The 13481-nt window shown below is 35.7% G+C and overlaps 1 protein-coding gene across 1 annotated transcript in view; it reads left to right on the top strand.

Moving 5' to 3' along the window:
• Positions 1 to 13481, top strand: part of LOC139720491 (uncharacterized) — a 143613-nt gene that overhangs the window by 21282 nt on the left and 108850 nt on the right. The gene's annotated exons all lie outside the window — the stretch shown is intronic.

The following is a 13481-nucleotide window of genomic DNA, read 5'->3' as shown; positions in this document are numbered from 1 at the left end:
ATAAGGGTAGCATTAGCATAGACGAGTACGTGTCTGGTGGAATGATGCTGTTTGACATTGTGAATGTGCTTCATTAACCATTGATAACAGTCATCTGCATAAACAAAGATATGAGGCGTTACTTATAATGTATTGATGTATGATCGATGGACCAGCTGGGACTCGCGAAATAACTTTTACGAAAAGAAGGAAATAAAAGCGCCAGATACGTTTGCCTGTGCTTAAGAACTGAATTACACGAAATTGGGGGTTTAGGGCAGTTACCCTGGATCCTTCCCCTGACCCTAACCCTAATCCTAATCCTAAACCTATTCCTCACCCTAACCCTGACCAAAAACCTTAACCCTAACCTAACCCTAACCATAATCTTTACACTAACCTCATCACTAACCAATATCTATCCGGGGGCGGGGTGAGGGTAATTGAAGACCTGAATATAAGAACGACCCAAGTTCAATTTTTGGCCAAATTCAGTTTGACATGGGAAATTTTAGCTTATGCATGGACTCATCTTGTGTATAAATGATAAATCCTAATTACCCACGGAAGTGCCTGAAATGAATGAGTTAAATCTTATATGAATGTAGGAATGAAGGAATTGGGTCATTCTTACATTCATATTATAGCGCCCTCTCTCATCCTTCTCTCATCTCTATAGCAGAATATGTATGTGTATGAATCAAAGAACGACCCAAGTCCATGAATTATGAATCAAAGAACGACCCAATTCCATCACACAAAATGGCCTCTCCAATTAATGTAAATGTTAATTGTCATAATAATATATGTTCTAATTTGTATATACAATGTTGCCTTCCCATCACAGTTAAATAGAATATTATTGGACAAATAAAAAAGATATGACGGTTTTTTTTAGCTTACTCGAAATGGTCTTCCATGGACTTGGGTCGTTCTTATATTCATATACTCAATTGCCCTTGGGAGGTAACTGCGCTGATACTGAAACTAGACGATAACATTCACTCTGACCGGGGGTAGGGAATCATACGACACGATGACGTGCGTTTCATGCGTCACCCATTAAATTTGTTCCTTGCTCGTTTTGTCCTGTTGCAATGCGTTCAGTGTCCATTTCTCATGCGTTTGCGCACGGTCCACTCTATACTTGAAATTCATGTTTCCACTGTCTACATGACCTACATGAGCCCTGTATGTGCAATACGTAATGTTATTTCTTTGAATACATTTGAATGTGGTTACAAGAAAATTCTCCTCAATAAAATACACCCATGCTCATCGAAGTCAAGAGTATCATTTTTATCCCTTATGTTATAATAATATATCCTATATTTTGTTATTTGTGATTGTTTTGTCTTTGTCTTGTCCTATTCTTAATTTTTAATTGCCTCGAGCACATTACTAAGTGAAATTGAATGAATATTATTTCAGGGCAGCCAAAAATAAGGGTCATTTCCTTTCTGGCTGCTGTCTACCTTTAATAGCATGCGTGTTATCCTTGTACGTATATGATTGTCATTTCACTTTGCTAATTTTTTACCCAACCCACGTAAAGTGTCTTTTTACACTGTTTAGTTGATATGTTTATAATTGCATTCTAATGTCGATGTATACATGTGTTTATTTTTTATTTGCTTTGGTGAAATAAAGAAACTTGAAACTTGAAATCATAAGGGTTAAGTAAATGCCTGTATGACTATAGATTCAAAATAATGGGGTATAGACTGAAGGGCCAAAACCATTAAAAATGTACAATTCAGGTTTTGAAATTTTGAAAAAATAAAGTTTTCTCAAAAACATTCCGACAACGAAAAATTGCTAGAGGATACACTGAATTTCAACTTAAACAAAAATGAGCAACAAATATTGCAAACTTTTTATGTTCTGAAATTTGAAGTTGAACATGAAAATTTCACCACTGTAACTTACGTTACTGCGCTTATTTTTCTTTGACCATATTCATTCTGTTTAGGGATGGACAATTTAACTATCCTTCTATTGGTGGATAGTTTCGAAGATATGACCATTCTTATTTCAATGTGCCTGCTATATTTTCCATTCATTTGATGAGTTGCTGTAACCGTGAATTAAGATATTGATAGATATGATGGAGGTTGTTTACTATGTAAAGTTAGATTGTTTCCTATGGTTTTTTTATTCGTACACATAGAACTTGCAGAAAACTGCCAAATGATTTTAGATGGATTTGTCCTGCACATATTCTCAAACAATCTCAGTCACCATATGACAAATGAAAATGTGACTGTTTAAACCTTGGTAACGTTTGTTACGCATATGAGTCACGTATGTTACATGAATATATTAAACACTAAAAAAGAAGATAAATTTTAAGAGTTCTAATAAATATCAAAAGTACCAGCATTGCAAGACCTTCAGTACTTCTGGAAGCAGATTTATTTAATTGTCGTCTGATTTTATCGTCCTGATAGTATATACATTTGGCCAAAAATGAAAAATTGGAATACAATATTTAGATTTCAAGAGTTTATTTTGTCTGAATATCATGAGTTTCACTGCAAAATTACCTGTTGAAGTGCCCTGTTTAAAACCAAAGGAATGCATTTATATAAGAGTCACAAAAGACATTGTCAAGAACCCCTAAAATGTATCAGTGTGTACTATAAACAATTGTAACGTATGTTTCAAATGTTTCCAGATTGAAATATTAATCACTCGAAAGTGGAGATGCATTGGAAACTGAAGTGCATTAAAAAGGAATGATGCATCGCTAAACAACATTGCACAGTGTGAGTACACAAACTGGTCAGCACTTAACTGTTTAGCATATTAAAGTTTACATCAATAAGATATATCAGGCATAAGAGTGAAAAATGTGAAATAAATCACATCGAGCCTATGAAGTTTAAAATGCAAACACCAGCACTGCTTTATGATTAATAATGCATGATTATCACGAGTTTCATTAATGAACAAACCATGCATTATTGTTGCTTAAAACGTACAGATTTCTTGGCACATTATTCAATAATGTGCTAAAAAATCTGTAAGTTTTAAGCAACAATAATGCATGGTTTGGGTAATAGTCACAAAAATACAGAATTATGAACAATTTAAGAGTGGTCACGTAAATAGACAGCTTTCTCACGGTTTTAGATTGAGAGTATAACTGACCTATGACACACTAGTCTATAAAGACAACAATGATAAACACAAAAAGGCGCACCTTTCATAATTTGGATACCCCCCCCCCCTTTTTTTTTTTGGGGGGGGGGGGAGAGGCAATGGAAAAGGCATAGAAATGTCAGAAGAACAAATTGCAGTTCTTCTATTTCCATTACATAGAATAAAAGTTCGGTGACCTATAAAATGTTTTCAGTGGACATCATTATAAAAGACAACTGTAAACTCACAATCTAGTATTTTTCTGCAAAAGGCAACTTTCAATAAAAGGCATACTGGGTAAGAGCCAGTGTATAGGAGAGAATTAATGCAAAAGTGGCGAGTTGTTTTGTAGTGAAATTATATGAAAGTTGGTATAAGAGCGTTAGTATGACGCTTTCGTCTATTTTCTTGGTTAAACTTCATATTTTCATTAATATCTCGGAATAGTTAGATTGGGTAGAAATTTTCATGGATGATTTTCGGTGCATAAACAAGGAAATTTACATATATTTCATCCTTTCAATTTGATATCTACAAGCCAACACTTTTATACAGTACCTTTCATTGTAAAGCATACATAAGTATACATCATTAGCAAATTTTTAAATTTGTGAATCAATTTCCTTGTCAATCCTTGTCAATCAAGTCGACATTATCACCTTCATTCACCCTTTGCTGAGATCGGTTTAAGTCTTCTTTTATTTTCTTGCCGAACGCTCTGTGCTTTTTAACTCTTTCATTTTTTTTTCTGCGCTCTTGTTTTTCCCAACTCTTAAGATTTTCCACAGGAACGTAATACTTTTTTACACGTTGTTTCTCGGATTTACTCTCTAAAAAAAAATCGAGTGAAAGTATTCACTCTTAATGGGGTGAATAAAAAAAAAGAGTGAATTTAGAGTGAAAAAATGTTCATTTTCACTCTTTTTAGAGTGACCTCAGGGACCACTCCTAAATCTTCGAGTGATCCCTGAGGTCACCCCAAAATGAGTGAAAATGAACTTTTTTTCACTCAAAATTCATTCCAATTTTACTCTAAATTCACTCTTTTTTTGTATTCACTCCATGAAGAGTGAATATTTTCACTCAATTTTTTTTAAGAGAGTACGGAAGGCTTCTTCTCCAATCTTTTCCTTTTTCCTTCTTCAGTAATCGGCCTGAATCTTGGCTCTTTATTTTCCTATTTTGACCTCTAGGAACCGAAGGAGTAATGATAAGATTCCAGAAAATCCATACTGCAAATCAGTAATAAGATATTCTTACATAATTACGTAACCTACGTTACCTCTAATTACAAGGAATGAAGTGTCACATAATGAATTTGGTAGACTACAGTCACTATAACTTTGAAGTAAATGATATGATAATTAAAATGAAAACCATTATTTTCATCATTCATATATCATTAACATACATATTGGATTGATTTTGATAGAGTGATTGAAACCTACGTTACCAGGGTATTCAGGGCCTCATTGACAATGATTATCGCCAAAAAGAATGGTTAGTGCAAGCGTAAATTGAAATATGTTTTTCATCTGTTTATTTATGGATATTAGTCTTTTTTAGGATAAAGCTTTGGTGAAAAGCACGACAGTGTACATGCATATGTAAAATTGAAACCTACGTTACCTTAAGTGAAACCTACGTTACAATATTGACCCTATGTTTAAGTACCTTAATGTTGTATAAATATCCGAGTGTGATGTAAACTTATTATTCTCCTCGACAAAACAAACACCAAAGTACTTGCTTATAGTAAAAAAGTACCAATATTTGAATGTGATTACGCTAAACATGACTTTGAAAATATATATACCGTTCGCTCAGATACTGAGAAAGATCTCGTGCAGTCCATTTCCTGTGAGTCGTCAACGTGATGTGCCATTTTGTCGCAATGACTGTTTCTATGCAACTATGGAGTAAGATAGCTCTAGATAGCACTTGTTATCGATGAATGGTTGCAATGTTAGTGAATCTAATTAAGATTATTTTTTCGGGGGTAACGTATGTTTCGGTAACGTAAGTTACATCAGACCTTCGATGTGACTTTTTCAAGCGATTAGTAATGGCTCAAAACTGAAAACTCAGTGGAGAGATTGGGGTACCGTATGCCTATGTTTGGCATCTTCCTTGTAACATTTTCATTTTTAATTTTCCATAGCGGTGGTAACGTATGTTTCATTTCTTAACCATACGGTCTGACACATATTAGTGCTTGAAGCTTTTTCTCTGCAGCAGATAACCAGGTGGCACAACTATTGTTTACAGCATTGGACGAGACATTTTCTAAGTTTTTAGGACGGATAATTCACAATTTCAACCCCAGGGAATGTTTTAAAGGAAAACTTGAAATCATGGTAACGTATGTTTCACAGGCCTTTGCGACAAATTTGACTTGTAAAATAATTCAACTGAACAGTTTTCAATTATATTTCTTTTTATTCTAACGTGTAGGCAAATGGCTTAATTTGCCTTAGAACAAGTTTTAATGAAAAAAGATCATGCTTTCATTTGCATAATAGTAACATATCGGCAAAACTATTAATTTGCGACATGCTGTTTTTGGCGGGTTTACCATCTTTATGAATGCATAACTTCCGAAAGAATCATAACTGGATGTTCAAATTCTCGGCAGTTCTAGTTAACAATGTACTAACGGTAACTATTACCCGAAACTTATGACAATCGGTCGTTGCTTTATTTTTTCTTTGGTAAAACTATTGCGACAAGTATTTCACTAAATTGTACATATTTAGTGGTTTTGAACCTGAATTGCTGAAAGGTTCATTTTGCTGAGTTTGTCATCAGAATTTAACCTTTAAAGTTCTATTTCTCCCCGGGAGACTCCCTGCATACCCAAGTCTGGCAATAGCTGTAGCTATAGGCTCGTTGACTTAAAAGTTGTTTCCAGTAAAAATCCTATTCTGTTGTTATTACCACCGCCAAGGAAGGAGGTCATGTATTTCTTCGGCGTTGGTTTGTTTGTCAGTCAGTTAGTTTGTTTGTTTGTGTGTGTGTGGAAAATAACTCAAAGAGTTGATTACGTATTTGGATGAAACTTACAGGATAGTTTGAGATTGACACCTACAGATGATTTTGGTAGTGATCAGCGGCTTTTTTTTTAATCATGGATTTTATGAATGATTTTTTATATTTTGGCAGGTAGGGTCAATGAACTTTGGGGTTACAAGCTGCGCATGTTAAGAGGTGTGCATACGCGCACTAAAGTTGCCAAGTACGTATGTACCACCCTCAAGGCCGGTGCGACCAAACAGCAGGACGCACCGTATCTTGTGCATTTAGATTGCATGGATTCCGACTGTAGTTTGCAGGCACAAAAACCCTTGTTGGTCGGTCGTAAAGGAGTCTGTGCCAAAACATCTTCCCTCCACTGTCATGACTGTATAGGTGCTCCCAACTTCTTGGGAGAGGCTACAAGACTTGCCCTGTGGGACAGTACCAGTGGTGCTAGTCTCGGCGCAGAGTCCTTTTCAACCAACAAGGATATTATGTGCAAACCATCTCGACTGTAAGGGTGTTTTAGACAGGCCTACGTCATCACAAATTATTTGTGAAAGTCTTAAAAATATATCTCATAGGCGGTGTCAGTAAAGACACGCTTCGGAACTCAAGGGAAATACATCTCAGCAAAGTAGTAAAATACTACAAAAGTTCGAAAAGCTGTACTGAATGAAAATCGTTCAGTATGTAAACTTACAAGATGTGGTTAAGCCCGCCGCACACTACACGATTTTGCCCCGATTCACCGGTCTTAAGACCTTCAGACTAGAAGTGTGACGGCACAGACTTGCTATTTTTTGACATGTTGAATTCCTACGACCAGTCGTAGGCTTTCATCCATTCACAATGGCAGTAAAATGCAAGCACACGCAGTGCGCACTGCGCGCGCTTTACAGTCGGGTCGTATAGTGTGTGGTGTCCGGTCGTACGACTGGTCTTAAGACTCAGCTTGGCTTAAGACTTTAAGACCAGTCTGATCGTGTAGTGTGCGGTGGCCTTTTGACCTCACGATGACTTGGAATCCCTTTGAAAGGTCGTTTAATTTTGATTTGTGTCTATTATTTCTTTTATTAAATGCAGGTTTCATCAATTTAACTACTTCCATCTCGTGTTTCTCTAGGGAATCATGCATTGATTTTGTGAGTTGCCAACCTGATCTTGACAAGATTATTGAAGAAGAACTTTAAGATCAAGTGAAGATGAATTTCGCTATAGACAAACTGATTCTGCATTCAATATACAGTGTTTATGTCATACGTAACTGCTTTGTTAACTCGCAAATTCATTTTCGATTAGTCTAAATTTTATTAATGTCACTCGAAATCAAATTTGATTTTACTTAATTATACGAATCCACAAACAGTGCTCCAACTTCGCAAAGTAGTAAAAAAAAATGTTATTTAGCAAGTTGATTTGCTTTTCGCTCAAGCAGATTTATTTCGATGCAATCTATCTAACATGTAGAGCGATCAAATTTCAACGTAGCTGTTTTGTGGTTGATGTACGTTATTCTAAATGTTCGTTAATTCAAGAGTTCTTCATTCTCAAACCCACACATTTCGCATACGAAGGTGTTCATCTATCAGTCTGAAAAAGGCATTGAGTGTTTTTTTTTCCATATTCTACATTTTCAAACAATTTTTACATTCCCTTTGATTTCGGAAAAAATATGTTCAGCACACAAGTCATTTTTAGATAGAATTACACAAATGTATAATAACACATATTATGCAAAAGTATGATATGTCAAGAATGTTAAGGAAAAAAACATTTGCAGAATGTAAAAGAATATATTGTATAATGTTTCGATTAAACTTAAGGTATCACTGCTAAATAAAGAAAAAAATAAAGCAAATGTAGTCACTCAAACGAGCCATCATTGTGAGTACGCAGAGATAGTTAAACTGGTCATGTTGAAACAATTGAATGTACAATTTGAAAAAAAAATGTGTTAAGATTTTGCTTAAAGGAACTAATTACCACCAAACAGAATCTAACTCAATCCAGAAGGGATGGACCGAAGAAGTAGGGCCTAATTAGTCGTGAGGGCTAATACTATACAAACAGGGGAAAATAATACAATCCACTGTGTCTGTTGGGTAGAATTTGTATCGTGTGTTAGGTATAGGATAAGGAGATATATAAGGTAACGGTGGAGAAGTGTCTTGTGTCTGTGCTGAATTAGACATACGAGTCTTATATTTTGCATGCAATTGAAATGTTTGTGTTTATTTACATTTACAATGTAGCAAATTTATCTGAAATATTTGGTCTTATTCAGTCATTTCTTTTTTTTTCCATCCGGAGTTATTTGAAGGAAACTAAACAAAGATTTCGAAAAACCTATATAGACTTGTGGTTTTTCTCTATTGGCACTTTGTTTTCAACATCACCAACATCATAACAACTTTAAGTTTATATTACACTTTTCTTTTCAATAATTTGTCTGCCCTCGGCACAAATGAAGTTTGAAAGATCGCAACTGCCGATACAGAAGGCAGACAAACTGAAGAAAAACAAATATACCTCATATCTTGGCCACTCTACCACCTGCTTATTCATCTCTTCCTTTCAGGATACTTCGTATGCCAACCAGTGAACATGATGTGAAAATGATGTAAGGGACATAAATATATATATATATATATATATATATATATATATACGTATATCTGTATATATCTATACATCTATATGATATCTATATATATGCAAAGTACCCCTCCCCACACACACAAACTCATAATCACGTTCCTTCCATTAATGGATAAAGAGATACAGGTATGTCAATTTTGAAGGGCATTTTAAAGCTCAACTTGACAAAGGTATCATAATTGTATCGATTTTCCCCCTTAAGGATCATAATAACAATACCTTGCTTGAGATGACCAAAAAATGTGATGACCCCATGTACTAAGGAGGGGAAAGGAAAATCCATTTCATTGACACATTTTTGTAAACTTTTCGTGAATAACTTCCATCAAGCATAGATGTCAAGCTTGCCCAATGGTGTTATGTTTAGCTTTAGGTTTTCTTTTAATCAATATTGAAAGGAAAATTTCGCACAGAAAAAAAAAGAAGAAATACATGTACTTTCAAGCAGTATAAAGGATATTTAGGGGTTATCATGGAGCAATTTAATCGGTTGTCGCGAAGCTGGCTACAATTTTAAGAGGTCCAGTTTCTGCAACTGGAGGCAATAAAGAGCACTCCTTTCTAAGGCTAAAAGTCATGGAGGACTCTTTCATTATTTATGATACTTTCAGCAATTACTATATTTATAATGATGGACATGTGGGGTAATTTTACAGCTGATTAATCTGCATTTATACTGGGTGAAAACTGTGAAACCAGGTTTAAGTTCATTATAAATTCCTTAGGTGCTCTTGCAGTTTACACCCTCACGTGTTTTGTACCAAGTTTAATAACAAAAACAAAAAAAAAGAAGAAGAAAGAAAGTAAAACGGCAGTGACTGAGACCAATGAAGTAAACGTGGTCATCTCAGTCCAGTTTACCTATTAAAAGGAAGATATTCACCATTTCAAGCCAGTCTTAATTTATAGGAGTACAAGCACTCTTAACATGAAGTGTGGAATCTTAACTGTTGTCATGTTATGTGATCTCGCTGGTGAGTCATCTTTTGGTTCAGTGATGTTTTTCGTTATTTTTTCGATGAACGTTGGTAGGAAAATATGGCATGTCATCTTAAATGTCCAAAATTACTGCTGCACATTATGAAGAGTTCTAGCGAAAAACGAGCTAACTCCATTTTTGTTAAGTTGAGATATTTGCTATCAAAGCTGTTAAAAACAAAGAAAATAATAAGAAAATAAACGATATTTCAGGCTTCGAACTTTTTTTGTACTAGTTAATTCCAAAGATCTGTTACTTTGATTAAATGTTTCTCTCTTGGTTTTTAGAATGTTTAGTCGTCCAGAATGTGTGTGCGAGTCCATTGCTCTCTGCGTGAGTGTGCTGAAATTATATAGCGAACGGCCTTTGGACAAAATGCTAATAATGGACTTACCTTAAAATGCTTGAAAATGACAAGGAAGTAACGAGTTGAGCATGAAATTTCGCCAAAATTTGCAAAACAGGTGAAACAGATACGCAAATTAGAAAGCTATGAACTGACGTCTATACTACTATCTATCTAGGCTTGCATGACAAGTTGTGAGGTGATGCCATTATCAACACAAATAAATTTGCACATTGTTGTTGATATTGATTGTTCAGGAACTGTTTTATTAACCTTAGTTAAACCTCAGTATGTGATACCTTCCATATTTCCGATTTTGGCCGAAGTTCCATTGTTCATGAGATATTTCTCCAGATTTCTTATCACACCATCTTTTTAACTGGTCTGGAATGGCCTTTTATATACCTCTCCAAAATGTGTGAAGCCTCACAGCAGTGCAAAGAAATAATAACGGTTTGCGGCAAGAGGAAAATGGTTGATGGAAGAATCGTACAGCTTGTGGCGAAACGCTCATCTTCAAAGCCAGCCGGGAATGCCTCTGTGAAACAGTGGGTTCTGTGCGAGGAAAAAGGTAAAATATTTATTTTTCGACCAATAATATTCATATCAATACTTGATCGATTTCTCAAAAACAGAACTGAAAGGTAATAATAATTATCATAATAATATCAATTTATAAAGCGAAAAACCTATGTTCTTCTGCGCTGCAAAAGCTTCTTCTGTGCTTGATGATAACGAACTGTTAAATGATAAGATGTGTTTTGAGTCGTGATTTGAAGACTGCTACTGTTGGGGATTTCCGGATCTCTAATGGTAGATGAGATGGTAAGATAAAATGGTAGATAATGTTCGGTAAGATAAGAAGTAAATGACCACTTCTCTACATTTCCATGATCTATATAGGTATTGTGAAACTTCAGTTTTAAACACTTGAGCTTTTACTTCGATAATATTAGAGGGCACCTTCATTAAATAGTGATGTCATAAAAAAGAGCACAGTACTGTGACATCTGGCTAATAGGCCTAATGGAAAAAAAAAAACTCAATAGCAGACGGATTGGAAGCAAGATGAATTTTAAATGCATGATCTTAAAGATATCCGCTCAACTGTAAAGATTACTGGTGTTGTAAGCAAACTTGTGCCCAGAGCGTGTGTGATGAGCAATGCTGATGTAATGGTTCTGATGTACTATTGTGACCATTGTTGCAACAACAGATTCTGCCATAAAACACTAGAAATACTTTCACCCATTCTTTTCCAAAATCCGGGCTAAAAGAAAAAAAAAGAGTCATTTAACAAAATGACGGATCTTTATCATAAGTGTTTATCGACAAAAAATATACAGCGAAAAATATAGAACGTTCCAAATACTTAGCAGCTTTTACGCATTCATCTATTTCAAAAATGTTTTTGGCCGTGCAATATGTGGCATGATGCTCTCTCAGAAACCATGAAAACCATGATATCGGACATAAACTAGAAAACAATTCATCCAGAAGCCGATATGAGAGAGCCACCAAAGAATTCCTATGTGGTACAAGGCAGAGAAATGGAATGGTTCCACACACCAAGGTGTCCACCAACGTCGGGTGCACGTCACGAGACCGACACCCACGAGTCATACAGCCCACGAGTCATACAGCTCACCAGTCATAGGGCCTACAGCCCATGAGTTATACAGCTTACAAGTCATACAGCCTACGAGTTATACAGCTCACAAGTCATACAGTCCACGAGTCATACAGCTCACAAGTAATACAGCCTACGAGTTATACAGCTCACAAGTCATACAGCCCACGAGTCATACAGCCCATGAGTTATGCAGCTCACGAGTCATACCAGCATATTAGTTCGACACCAAGCTAACATGGCCCACGAGACCGACACATTAAGCCCGGCCCGTGTTGTGTCTGTCGAACTCGTGGGCTGTTTTTATCTTGTGTCGAACTCATGGGCTCTATGATCCATGGAACTGTTTTCAAAGTTGAACTCGTGGGCTGTATGACTCGTGGGTGTCGGTCTAGTGGCGATGACCCCCCAACGTCCTTCACGTTGTCACCAGTATCCGTCAACGTCGTTCTTGACCAAACACCCTAGAGGTCAGTTATAGAGTACATTACAATCACTGACATTCATGGGCTATAACAGGAAGTAAAGAAGGTTGACGAGACTTGAGAAACGACAGGAAATAACTTCTTCGAGATGTGGAATTGAAGAGTTTGTTCGCAAAAACCGATAAGTCAATTTTTGAAGATTTTGAAGTACGTACGGTCTCTGTCATAAAGTACAAAACAATACCTTTTAAATGAAATATTGGTCACTACGTATAAAGGTAGATTTTTGAAGTTATGGTCAAAAGAAGCCAAAATTTCCTTATTATTCTCTTTATTTTTCTTGACCTTAAATCGCAAATATATCCATTTGGCAAATATGGACTTATCGCTTTTTGCGAACAAACTTTTCAATTTTATGTTTGTTTCGCCTGACGTCATGATATCAAAATGTTCATACATGGAGTTCTTGACGGATCTTGATATGTCCTCATCTCTTAGAGCACAAAATGTACAATGAATTCCTCTTTTCCCTAGGAGTTACAAAATAAGATTGTATTGTCTACTTGTTTATTTATCTAAAAACAGAGTTTATATTATCATAATTGTACCCATGTTTTGTTGTAACTTGTCGAAAGCTCCTTAAAATATTATGTACTCATGTAAGCGTTATGGTTATTGCTTTGTATTACTTTAAATGGTAATAAAATCATTTGAATTCAAATTTGAATTTGAATGGAAATATGTCCAGAGAACAAACTTTATGAGAAACAGTGATATTTCAAGAATTTCCACCAGCGCTAAGGTACTTAGAACAGTCATAAATTAAAGTAGGCTTACCGTGGTGCTATATCATCACGTAAGAGGGTACAAACTTGGAGAACATGGGCAGCTTGCTATTAAAACAAAAGCAGCACTATCAAGATTAACATTCGCTCTGTGGAGATTCAAATAACAGAAATGTCCAAACAAAACCTAGATGCCACTCCATGGTTCATCAATCTCTTTTCCTTTCTATGCATGCGAATCCTTTCCCAGAGTTAAAAAAAAACCAGGAAGATATTAATAAATCAAGCAAATTGTTAAAATATATTTCTACAGACTACTGCAGTTATCTCCTACGTAGACCACATCACTAAATAATAAGATACGTTGACGAATCTGGCAACATCTAGCGCATCAAGAAGACACCCTGTCAACCACCAAGACAACAAAATCTGAGTTATGATTGTTTTACAACAAGTCCAAATTGCTTCTGAAGAACCGTCCTCCAAGGACCGCCTACTGGATGTGAGGACATAGTTT

Source organism: Diadema antillarum, unplaced genomic scaffold, assembly GCF_040938485.1.
Source record: "Diadema antillarum isolate AM-2024a unplaced genomic scaffold, OU_Dant_1.0 scf00000128, whole genome shotgun sequence".
NCBI classification, from domain to species: Eukaryota; Metazoa; Echinodermata; class Echinoidea; order Diadematoida; family Diadematidae; genus Diadema; species Diadema antillarum.
This window is presented reverse-complemented; position numbering and strand designations above follow the sequence as displayed.